This window comes from Arachis ipaensis, chromosome B9 (assembly GCF_059453495.1).
Source record: "Arachis ipaensis isolate K30076 ecotype BB chromosome B9, ASM5945349v1, whole genome shotgun sequence".
NCBI lineage: Eukaryota > Viridiplantae > Streptophyta > Magnoliopsida > Fabales > Fabaceae > Arachis > Arachis ipaensis.
This window is the reverse complement of record NC_142444.1, coordinates 129322002-129335321: the sequence shown is the minus strand read 5'-3', so window position 1 is coordinate 129335321 and position 13320 is coordinate 129322002. Positions and strand designations below refer to the sequence as shown.

Below are 13320 nucleotides of genomic sequence, written 5' to 3'. Positions count from 1 at the left end.
TTAAGCCTTAGTTAGTCTCTCTTTTGTAACAGAATTGCAAGTTCCATGCACTTCCATTGGAAGATCCACACCAATTCCTGTCGGAATTCTTATAAATCTGTGACATTGTTAAGACTAATGGAGTGAATCCTGAGGTCTACAGAGTTATGCTCTTTCCCTTTGCTGTTAGAGAGAGAGCTAAAATATGGTTAAATTCTCAACCTAAAGAGAGCTTAGACTCTTGGGAAAATTTAGTCAATGCTTTCTTGGCCAAATTCTTTCCTCCTCAAAAGATGAGCAAAATTAGAGTGGAAGTTCAAACCTTCAGACAAAAAGAAGGTGAATCCCTCTATGAAGCTTGGGAAAGATACAAGCAACTGATAAGGAGATGTCCTCCTGACATGCTCTCAGAATGGTCTATCCTAGGAATTTTCTATGATGGTCTTTCTGAGATGCCCAAAATATCATTAGACAGTTCTACAGGTGGATCACTCCATTTGAAGAAAATGCCTGAAGAGGTAAGAGAACTCATTGAGATGGTTGCAAACAACCAATTCTTGTACACCTTTGAGAGAGATCCTGTGAACAATGGGGTCCCTCAGAAGAAAGAAGTTTTTGAAGTTGACACTCTGAATGCCATATTGGCTCAGAATAAGATCTTGACCCAGCAGGTCAATATGATCTCTCGGCATTTGACTGGAATGCAAGCTGTAGCTGGCAACACTCAAGAAGCTTTCTCTGAAGGAGAAGCTTATGATCCTGACCAACCCACCATGAAAGAGGTGAATTACATGGGAGAACTCTATAGAAATACTTACAACCCTTCATAGAGGAATCATCCTAACTTTTCATAGAAGGATCAATAGAAGTCTCAGCAAGGCTTCAATAATAATCAAGTTGGAAGAACCCAGAACAGGTTCAACAACAGACCACCATTCCCATCTTCTCAGGAACATATGGAGATCCCTAAGCAGAGCCTTTTTGACTTGGTCACTATAGTCTCCAACCTCTCCAAGACCACTCATTGTTTCATAACTGAAATAAGATCCTCCATTAGAAATTTGGAGGTACAAGTTGGTCAACTGAGCAAGAGGATCCCTGAGACTCCTCCTGACACTCTTCCTAGTAACACTGAAGTAAACCCAAGAGAAGAGTGCAAGGCCATCACTATAGAGGTTGAGGCCAAATCTGGAGAGACTGGGATGGCGTTGAATGCCAGTGAAGAGCATCTCACTAGGCGTTCAACTCCCAAACAGGCACAAAAGCTAGCATTAAACGGCGGTGAGGAAGCCCTCACTAGGCGTTCAATGCCCAAAATGGCACTAGAGCTGGCGTTGAACGCCAGGAAAGAGGTCCCTCCTGGGCGTTCCCAACTTGGCAAAGGAACTGGCATTGAACGCCAGTAAAGGGATGTATGATGGGCATTCAACGCCCAAAGAACCACCAGAACTGGCGTTGAACGCTAGTAATGGCTTGCCTACTGAGTGTTCAGTACCCACTGAAGAAATTCCTATCCAAGAATTAAAGGAACCCAAGGCTCATATAGAGACCATGGAGGTTCCCTTGCATACACTCCTACAGTTCATGAGTTCTGATGAACACTCATCCTCTGATGAGGATGAGGACACTAGGGAAGAGCAAGTTGCTCGGTACCTAGGAGCTCTCATGAAGCTGAATGCCAAGCTATTTGGTATAAAACCTCTGAAGGAAGAACCTCAAGTGCTTTCCAAAGAACTAAATGCTTTGGTTCAGCAGAAGCTACCTCAGAAGCTTCCGGATCCCAGACGCTTCCTAATTCCTTGCACCAAAGGCACCAGGACCTTTGAGAAGGCTCTGTATGACCTAGGGTCAAGTATAAACCTTATGCCACTCACTGTAATGGAGAAACTGAGAATCTTTGAGGTACAAGCTGCAAACATCTCACTAGAGATGACAGACAAATCAATGAAGTAAACATATGGCTTAGTAGAGAATGTCTTGGTGAAGGTTGAAAACCTTTAAATCCCTGTAAACTTCATTATCTTGGATACTGGGAAAAATGAGGATGAATCCATCATCCTTAAAAGACCTTTCCTAGCCACTTCCAATGCTATCATTGATGTAGCTAAGGGAGAACTGATTCTACAACTAGGGGAGGATCACATTCTATTCAAAATGCCTCATCCCAACTCTCCTTCTGAAAAAAAAGAGATAACTGTGCAATACTTAGTGTTCCAACCATCTCTTTCAGTGCAGAGCTTTACTAAGCCCTCAAACATCAATTCTAAGTTTGGTGTTGGACAACCATCAACAAGCACTGAGAACAAAGGTACTAAGAAGAAAGTACCTAAAGGCTGGAGGGACAAGAAAGTCCCCACTGAAGGTCTCTCACCTGGCATGAGAGTTGTCTTCACCAAGAAACTAGTCATACCACATACAGTGAGTCGTGCCCTGTCTCTAGAGCATGTAGAGCTCATCCATGAGAAGACAGGAAGAAAGTTCACTATAAAGGGCGAAATTCTGAGCCCATATCCATCTCCGTAAGGAGCTAACCGTCAAGCTAATGATGTTAAAGAAGAGCTTGTTAGGAGGCAACTCAACCCTATTTAGTTATTTCTATTTCCTCTAATTTCTTAAGTTTGTTTTTCTTTACTTATTTCTTTAGGTTCATGATCATGTGCAGCAGTCAAAATAGAGACAGAAAGGTTCAGCAATGAAAACAGAATACTCTGGATAGAGTGTCTTGCTGGCGTTGAACGCCAGCCAGAGGCAGTCCCTGGGCGTTCAAATGCCCATGCAGAGGGCAGGGATTCTGAATGCCCTAGCCTCTCAGGACCAGTGGGTCCCATAGCATCTTTACCTACCACACTTCTTCCCTCTTATTTTCACACTTCCCCATACACTCTTCCCTATAAACCATAGCCCAATCACATCCATATCACTCCCCCAAATCCATCATAACTCCCACCAACCCCCACCCACTTCAAAATCAAATTTTCCTCCCATGACCGAACCCTAACCTAGCCCACTCCTATAAATACCCCTCTTACAAACCCTTCATACACACACTTCATACACTCTAAAGCCCCCTTGGCCGAATTTCCTCTCTCCCTCCATCTCCATCTATTTTCTTCTTCTTCTACTCCATTCTTCTCTTTTATTTATTTTTTCTCGAGGACGAGCAAAGCTTTTAAGTTTGTTGTGGGAAAAGCGTTGTTTTTTGCTTTCCATTACCACTTATGGCACCCAAGGTTGGAGAACCCTCTAGAAAGAGGAAAGGAAAGGCCGTAGCCACCACCTCCGAATCTTAGGGGATGGAGAGATTCATCACCAAAGCCCACCAAGACCACTTCTATGAAGTAGTGGCAGAGAAGAAGGTGATCCCTGAGGTCCCTTTTAAGCTTAAGAAGAATGAGTATCCGGAAATCCGAAGAATGATCCGAAGAAGAGGTTGGGAAGTCCTAACCAATCCCATTCAAGAAGTTGGGATCTTAATGGTGCAAGAGTTCTATGCTAATGCATGGGTCACAAAAAATCATGACATTAGTGTGAACCCAAATCCTAAGAATTGGAGCACCATGGTCCGAGGGAGAATCTTGGACTTTAGTCCGGAAAGTGTGAGGTCTGATTTTGTTCTTTTTTTTTGTTTATTCTGATTTTGATTTTAAGATTTATTATGGGTTCATTATTTTAATTTTGAAATTTCTTATTTCTGAATTCTTAATGTTCTTTATGATTTTTGTTATGATTTGTTCTTAATTTTTTTTGTTCTTGATTTTTGTTATGTTTTTTAGTTTGTTCTTGATTCTTGGTTGAGATTTTTGGTTATGTTTTCATTTTGCAAGTTTGAGTTCAGATAACAGTACAAGAAAAAGCACCCAAATAAAAAATTTGTTACAGTTGTGAGTGTTTATTTATGCAGAATATTGTTCAATACTTGTTTTAAAAAATTTTGAATTAGTTTTCAAATTATTTTTAATTTGTTGGAATTTTAACTTTTTTTCTTGTTGCAGCTTTAAAACAATTAGGTTAGCAAGGCTGGTGGTGGTAGGTAAAAAACAATTACTTGTTTTTAACTTGTTTTATGATTGATGATTTATTTTTGCTGTAATTTTTATAATTATTCTCTTATTGATCTATTGAAACTTAAAATTCACTCACACATTAGTTATCTCCACTTTTACTTTCTCTCTAGTTTTGTACTTATTCTTTGTTCCTTTCCTCAGTTAATTATGCCTATAAAGCTAATGTCAGTTGTTCATATCTTATTTTCAAAAAAAAATTGAAGTCACATATAAAACAAAAATTCAGAGAGTACGATGAAACCAAATATCGATAGAGTGAACATTCTCTGTATGTTTTATAGTTTATGTTCAGTTCTTTCGAAATCTTAATGCTTGAGAAAAAATGGACAAATTTATATGTTGATTTGGCTGGTAGTGGGTGAAATTTTAATTTGGATTAAGCTTACTAAGTCAATTGCATAGGCCATTAAGAGTAATAAAATATGATATATGGATTATCTTTTATTGAACATAAAAAGTTCTTAATTGGCTTTAGTTTTTTTATAAGTGTGAAAACAATATTTTGAGACAAGTTTCTAGTCATAATGTGCATATATACTTAATTTTTTTTTCTGTTTGCAGAATATAGGGGTTACTGTCCTATAGTGCAGTTGGTTATTATACTTTTTTATTTTTGTACTTTAATATTATCTTTTTTACTTGTTTGATTGGTTGGTATTAGTTATATACGCTTTTGTTCTCTTGTGCTGTAGGAAGAGGATGATGATGAGTGAATCTATAAAAAAAATTTAAATTTTAAGGTTACCGGCGAATTTACCGTCAGATAAATCTGCCGGTAGTTATTAATTTAATTATTAGTAAATAACATATTACCGTCATATTTACCGAGGGATAAATCTGACGGTAAAAATTATCGGCGAAAAATTTCTGACGGTAATTAGCGGCTGATAAAAAACTGCTGGCAAACAATTACCGGCGAGGTTTATACCGTCAGAATGGTAAACAAATTACCGGCGGATATTTTTGGTAATCCGACGGTATCCAGCAATTTTCTTGTAGTGATGAGTCTTAACCGATCACTCATCTAAAGAAACACAACAAAATAAATAGGGTTCATCATTGCAGAAATAGAAGTTTCTGGAAAATACTAAATAATCATTTAATAAAAAAAGATAAAGTATATTTTTTGTCCCTGAAGTTTATTAAAAACTTTTAAAATACATGTAAGTTTTATTTTGTTTTAATTTTGTCTCTGAAATTTTCGATTTGAATCAAATATACCCCTGACAGCTAAATTTTCAGAAAGTTTAGGACCAATCTAGCAATAATGCTTAATAATTATATCTGGTTTGCTAGTGTTAAAGGTTCTTGTAAAATTGTTGCTAAATTTTTTGAAAAATTAGCCGCCAAAGGTATATTTGATGTAAATTAAAAATTTCTTGCGCAAAATTGAAAGAAAATAAAACTTAAGGGCATTTTTGAAAACTTTTAACACAGTTTAAGAACAAAAAATATATTTTATCCTAAAATAATGCATATTCACAACCATAATAATAAACCATTAACATGCATTTATCTTTGGAAAATAGAATTTCATTATAAAAGTTACTAGAATAATCAAAATAGAAACCCTAAATCCTAGAGCACAATGATAAAAAAAATGAATGATAAAAAGTATGAAAAAAAAAGGACAATACAATCAACAAAACCACAACATACCATAACCAGTACCCAACTACTAGTAACACAGTTCAAACAAGTAATAGATAGAAAAAAATAAACCATTACCTTTCACCTTCACCAATGTTTGAGTGCGATGATGCTAACAGAGACGAAGAGCTTCACTAACCAAATAAGGGAATTCCACCAAGGAGCACCAACGAGCTGCAACGACTGAGATGTGAGGAAGACAAAGCGGCAATTAAGGTGAGGAGATCGTCTTTGGATTTTTTGGCAGGAAACAAATGTTTGTTATTGGAGGACTATTGGGAGTTTTTTTATTTGAAAAAGACAGATTGTAACATGCAAACTGTCAAGTTAATACTAGTTTGTTGGAATTGGAGCCTAATCACTGAACGACATTGTTTAGCAAACTGTCAAGTTAATACTTAATTGCACATATCAGCAACTTTAACATGGTTGGTGATTTTTGGACTAATGGAGACTCACATTTCTAGGAATGAGGGGTATATTTGGTTATTTTAAAAAGTGAAGGACTTAATTAATGTGAGTTAAGAATTTCAGGACTGTTTGGGATATCACCTATTTTCCTATTCTATGGAATAATAGAGATGTTATCTAAAAAATATTCTCCGGGATAAATCCACATGCTTATCATTTTTAGACACTATCCATACCTTTTTTTAGAGAGAAAAGTCTCTGTCAACATGCATCTAACTTAACCATTACATTTTTCTCATTTTTCTTTGTTTCTATAGAGAAACCAGAACAGTTTCTTACTAAGCCAGAAAACAAGAAAAGAGAAGTAGAAAAATGAAAGAGAAAAAGTATAGAGCAGAAGCAGTTCTTGACTAAAATGACAATATTATTCAATTGTGACATTGAAGTCTAACTTTTTATAGAGAAACTTGAGCACCAGCTTTGTTTCCTGTAACACCCTACCACATAGAGCTTTACGCTTAAGCCGTAAAACAGAGGTGGTGTGGTATTGCGATCTCTAAAATAAAAAAAAAATATATAATAATAATAATAATAATAATAATAATAATAATAATAATAATAATAATAATAATAATAATAATAATAATGAAAAGGAGATAGTATACTATGAGCCTTGAAAAACAGTAAAACAAAATTTCAAAATAAAAAGTGCAACACTCAGAAATATGGATTACTTGCGTGAGAAGAAAACTAAAGTTCACTAACACATATATACAAAAGACCAGAGTAGAGTGTCAAGAGTATAAAATATCAAGCTCCTAACTCAGCCTGCGAAGTCAAGGCTAGCCGGAGAATATTTACATACATATATACATATCCCAAAATCCAAAATACATAGATAAAACCCTAGTTTTCCATAATCCTCTAGGAGGAGAAAAATAAACAAATATATAAAAGGAGAATCTATATATACATATATAAAAAGAAACCCCAAAGGAAACCACTTCGCTGTAGAAGCTCCAGACGCCTAGCGAGGTGCCTCTCGACCTACATCTGAAAAATAACAACACAGTATGGAATGAGAACTGGAGGTTCTCAGCATGGTAAAGGTGCCATGCATATAAAATATAAGGTCCTAGAAATTCCAGAGGCAATCGTAGAACGCCGTCACTCGGATATAAAGCTTAAGGAACTAAAACAGAAGCCATAAGTGGGCGGTCATCTAAAGGTTCTCAAACCTAACTAAACTTAACCTATACACTAAACTTTTCCGCCTTTCCTCCGTTCCTCCGTCTCCTATGAGTTGCACAGACAAACAAGCAAAACAAGTCAAACACAAGTAGTTCACAAGTAATACAGATAACAATTATAACAAATAGCATATTATAACCACGTAGGCAATCCTATATAGTTCACAAGAAAGCAAATCATACAATTTGCATATGATGTATGCCTGTTCTATGGCTGATGAGTCTCATATGTCGGTTATCAAGCCAACCCGACAAGTCCGGCTGCTAAACCCTAGACTGTGCCCCGTTGCGTATTCCCATGAGTCTATGCATAGCTTTTTCTCTTTTTATTCATAATTCATACATTCATATATAGAACTTTACTCAATGGAGGTTACCATTCCCGGGAATTTATACATGCCCGGTCACCTTTACGACGTAGGGTCAATAGAGTATCGAGTTTTGACTTGGAAAATGTGGTGGAAAACCACGGTACTTTACCCAAGAAAACTCGTATCTCAGATCATTTGAGTGTATAGCCAAATAATATTCATAATCATTGTAATCTTTGCATAATCATATCATATAAGCCATGGTACCACATACACTCCAAATATACACATATCCATATTTAATTCATCACTTTTCCCACTTTAAATCATCCCCAAGTTACCTCAACTTCCTAACTCCACCTTACTACCAGAGTTATTACTATGATTTAGGGCTAATAGAATAAAAATAGAGGTTTAGAAGTTTAAAATTTGACTTAAAAACACAAAATCCAGTTTTTGCTGAAACAGGGGCCACGCGTACGCATGGGTCACGCGTATGCGTGGGTACGCATTTAGACCAAGACGCGTACACATGACTCGTCTCATGTACACATGCAAACCAGGCAGAATCGTCTGGTCACGTACGAGGAGTTTCGCGTACACAGACAACCCGGGTAATGCATACGCGTGGGCATACATCTTGGCCTATTTCGCATACGCATCCCCCTTTACGCGTATGCATGCGTGTCAAACAGAACCGCGTGGTCGCGTAAGGGTGGTTTGTGTACGCAAAAATCCCAGGTAACGCGTACGCGTGGGCGTACGTTTTGTGAAAATTTTTAACTAAGTTTGAAAAAGCTGCAGAATTTCCATTTTGGATCCTAAACATAACTTTTTCTTCCGTTCTTCAAACTGGATAAACTTCTCGTACAAAATTTTTATATGAAACAAGTTTGAAACCATTTAGGGGTCCGAAAGCCGAGTTATGGCTCGCCGAAGTTCGGCCAAAAACCAAAGTTACACAAAGTCTCAAAACCTCCATTTTCTTTAAAACTCAATTCCAAATCAACTTACCATACCTATAAACACCAACACAACATGCCTTTCTCAACACCACAACAATATCATGCATCAACCCTTTAAATACATCAACAAAATTCTCATTTTACCTATCCAACATATATACATATACATATCATCATCAAATCATCATTCGACATCCATTCAACAAACACCAAATTCATATCACAATTTTTATCAAGATTACTAAGCATTAAACATACTCATACGTTCCAACCTATCCTATGATCATCTAGCCTAAGCTTTCATAGAACATTATATATTAAATATGTAACACCCTAACTATCAAAGCTCACGCTTCTGGCTGCGCGACTCTGATAGCTCGGACATTACGAAGATTCTTATACTATTTAATACTAAAATATGAGCCTGTTTAAAACTTTAAACCGTAATACCGCTCCAAAATATTTTTGTTATGTAACGTACATCCATACATACTATACAACTTACAAAAATTCACAAAGAGTACATATATATATATATATTGGTTAATGCTTGTAATATTGTCTATATATATATATATATATATATAGACAATATTACAAGCATTAACCAATACGATTTCTATCCCTCTTACAGAATGTATAAAGACAAAGGTGAGGGAACAATAAACAATAACTAAAGCAATACAGAGCATCTCAACAACAATTAAATAAACTCTTCGTGACTTCAGCGTCCATATCCTGAAAAGAGAAATTTGTAGGGCGGTGTGAGGACATCATCCTCGAAAGGGTTCTTAGTAGAGGGTTTTTGAGAATTACTATAATAGGATACGCGAGATAAAATCATTTCAGTGATTAATAACCGCCTTATGCATCTTTTCAAAAGCAAAGGTTTACTATCAAGAAAAATCTGAAACCTTTTCTGAAAGAGGAAACTGTTCATATAAAATAAGGTTCAAAAGCCTTTCAAAAGGTTTATCTATGCTGAACCAAATTAACCATTCATACTTTTCCAAACCAGAAATATCAACCATACATGGCCTTCGGCCCACCTCATGATCAACCATGGCTCTAGGCCCAAACAACCCAACCAACAACCAATCACCACAGTCCAACAGATTTTCAGTCGCAAACACAAATAGGAAAGTTCAAGCACAAACAAACAGTTATTGCAAGTAGGACAATTAGCAGTTAATCACAAGTAATCACAAAGGCAAACCAAGTACAATATGCACACCCAAACAATGTCACATAGATGCATATGATGCATGCCTGTCCTAGTGGCTGATGATATTATCTGTCGGTTATAAAGCCAGCCCGACAAGTCTTGATAGCTAACCATTGGACTGTCCCTCTGTCGTGCATCCCCAACTCAAGTTATACTCAACATAATTCGTAATCTCATAGATATCCAATACCCTCACTGGTGTATATTTACGAGGGCGAGCTCATCCGGGACTTTCACAGTGCCTGGCCACACTTACGACATAGGGTCAGCAGAGTATCAAGTCTCAACCTGGAGCACGTGGTGGCTAGCCACTGCTTTCACCCAGGAAAACTCGTATCTCAGATATGTGGAAGTGCAAAAATCACAATATCAATATCTCAGCATATATGCATTTATTCTCAGCCATAACTCATTATTCATTTCATCCTTGCGGCTTAAATTCATGACTCACAGTCAGCCATCTGGCTCATAACATATTCCGCAATCAGCCATAGTTCATTATCATACACAGCCATTTCGGCTCATAACAAAAAGGCACTTCCACCATCCAACATCATCAAATTCATAAAATCATTATTCAAAGCCATAAATCACTTTTTCTCAATTTACTTCACTTTGAATTCAAATTTCAACTCTTTTCAGCCTTGGCTTTAAAGTTCTCATTTCTCAAATCATCTCAGGCTCATAAGCCCCTTTTACTCAAAGTAAGCTCCCCTTTTAAAAACAAAGCCACTCTTGGCATAATCTTTCCAAAACCATGGCAAGTTAAAGACTTCTTTTGAAATATTCAAAATCATCCATCCAACAACGGGATTTTATAACAAAAGTTCCTAGGCAGAGTCTCAAGTCTTTAGGGGAGAATAACATAACTCATTTTCTCAAATTCACTTAAAATCATTAAAACCTTGGCTTCCTAATTTGAGTAATAAAATAGGATCTAAGCCAAACCGAGTCACGTAATCAATTACTCCTTTCAAAGCCGTTTCCTTTAGTTAAACAAAACTAGCTTCAACTCTATGATTAAATCTAAAGCGTTTCAGACTGCTCAAAAATCATTTTTGTTTTGCTAAACCAGAATCCAAAGGAAATTCTGAAGCTTATCTAAAACGTCAAAAAATGAGATTTAACAATCGAAACCCAAATTCTTTTAAAATCACGAAAACTCCTCCAAGTGACAATCTTTATGTTAAATAGAGAAAAACATAAACCCTTTTTACCTTTTAAAACAGCCTTAAAGCAAAATTCTCTTTCGAATGACTTGCACCTCCAAAGACATACTATTTTTCTTAGGAAATAAGGAGAAATCATAATTCTCTTTTCAATAATTCTTTCAAAGCATAGTTTCATCATTTACATAATTGATCTAAGTAAAGATAAAAAAAGAAGCCCTAAATTCACAATCCTCCAAGTAAAATAGGAAGGGCATTAAACTCATAATTTTCCCAAATAAAATTTCAAATAAAGACTCGGATTTTATATAAATTTCGGTAGCATCTCCCCTAAAACTTGGACCTTGCCACCCTTTCCGGGTCCCAACCAAACCATTCTGCAACCCTCTTCAAGGGGCCCAAAACCAAATCAATTCAAAATCAAGTTGTTTCCAAAGATACATCGTGTTCAGGTTTCTAGAACGCCAAATCAAGTTCAAATCAATTCTTGACAGAATAAACCCAATTTCAAGCTTTTAAAAATTAACTTTAAAGAAGCATTTCATGAACAGTCCGTTTCACAAAATCGAACCACAACCCAGTCAATTAAACATTCATATTCGTTCAAGACAATCAACAACCACATAAGACTTATACAATCACTCTCAGATACATTTTCTCATGTCAATATCCATATATAGTAATTCTAATTCATAAAAAAAGGTTTTCTGAAAGAGCCCCTACCTCAAAACGCATAACCATAACCTAAACGCGTCACAGGAACCCTCTCTCTTAACCCGAAATTACCGGCAGCTTGCATCACAGCTTTGTTCACTTTCGCAGCAGCAGAACAACCCTTACGCGCAACATGTGGCTCTGATAACTTAATCCTAGAAAACATTATTATTGCGAAAACCTTAAAACACATAACGGGATATGAACGGGGAAGGTTTCAATACAGAGATACTTACTGTAACTAAAGAATACTGACTGAACCAAAGAACAGAAGCTTCTGCGGTGGTTTCGACAGCCACAAAACCGCCCTTGGCAGCCAAATTCACCGTGACTCAGCCTGTTCCGTTAGTAGTTCCAGCAACAGATGAAACAATCCCAAAACGAACACTAGTTGCAATAGAAATCTCCGAACAGGGCCAGCAACTACCTCCGGTAATGGCAGCGGCAATGTAACTTACTATAACCATTTTATTCAATACAACTAGTGTCAGCAACAATGCTTCTAGGTAGAAACGAATTGATGGAACAAGAGGGAATCGAAAACCGGGTAAAGCTTACCCAAACAGTAGTGGTTCTAACGGCGGTTTCTGACGGCAGTGGCGGTGTGCAGCTCGACGGCAGACCACACCTGCGGTAGCAACGGCAGTCACAGTCGCCCTCTGCCTCACAGTTCTGCCTCCCTTCCTCCACGCCTCTGTCAGCGACGACCAAGGCTCCAAATGGCGACAGCGGCGGACTCCACCCAAGGCGACGATGACTGTTCAGACGGTAGTGACGGCACACAGCAGCGTGTGAGCTGGTCGGCAACGAGGAGAACGGCGAAGGCCCCACGCTTGGCGACGGTGGCAGGCGACGATGGCTTTCCCACGGTGGCTCCCTTTCGCGCATCCTCTCTCTCCCTGTGCGCACGTTCAGCGGCGGTGAGGCAGTGAGGCACGACGCTCTTCCCCCTCCTTGGTCAGACGATGGCGCGATGGCGACGGTGAAATCAGCACGCCGGCGCGAGTCTTCCTCTCCTCCTCCCTTCTTCCGCAGCTCAGTCTCCCTTTCCGTTTTTTACTTCTGTTTCTTTCATTCATGGAAGTAAGGGAAACCGTGGGTGTGCTGCTACTACTGGGTCTTGGGGGGGTGTGTGTGTGTGCTGCGTGTTTGTTGGGAAGGAGAGGCTGCAGATGTTGGGTTGTGGGGGAAACTGGCCGGGTTTTCAGGGTTATGGTTTCATTTTCAAAAATTAGGGTTAGGGGCACTTTGATAAATTCAAATAAAATTGGAAATAATATAGTAATTGAAACCCAAATTAAATCCAACACTAATTGTATATAGAAAAATACTATTTGATCATTAATTTTACGAATTATTTCAATAAAATGTTCAAATCCAAAAATTAGAAATAATATCATTAACTTCCCTATTTTCCAAAATAGTAGTATTAATATATTAAAATATTAATTATTTAGCCCAAAACATATAAAATCCTTATTATTTCACAACTACCAAATTTATAATTTGAATATAGAAAATAATTCAATGATTTCAAAAATTGGATAATAAATCTTAATTTATTTCAAATTTAATTAATCGA

General features: G+C 37.4%; 1 non-coding gene across 1 annotated transcript; it reads right to left on the bottom strand.

The window, feature by feature from the left end:
• Positions 1–278: 278 nt before the first annotated feature.
• LOC148546294 (small nucleolar RNA R71) lies at positions 279–387 on the bottom strand. Its single transcript, XR_015901649.1, has one exon. It is a non-coding gene; the product is annotated as a small nucleolar RNA R71 (small nucleolar RNA).
• Between the last annotated feature and the right edge of the window lie 12933 nt (positions 388–13320).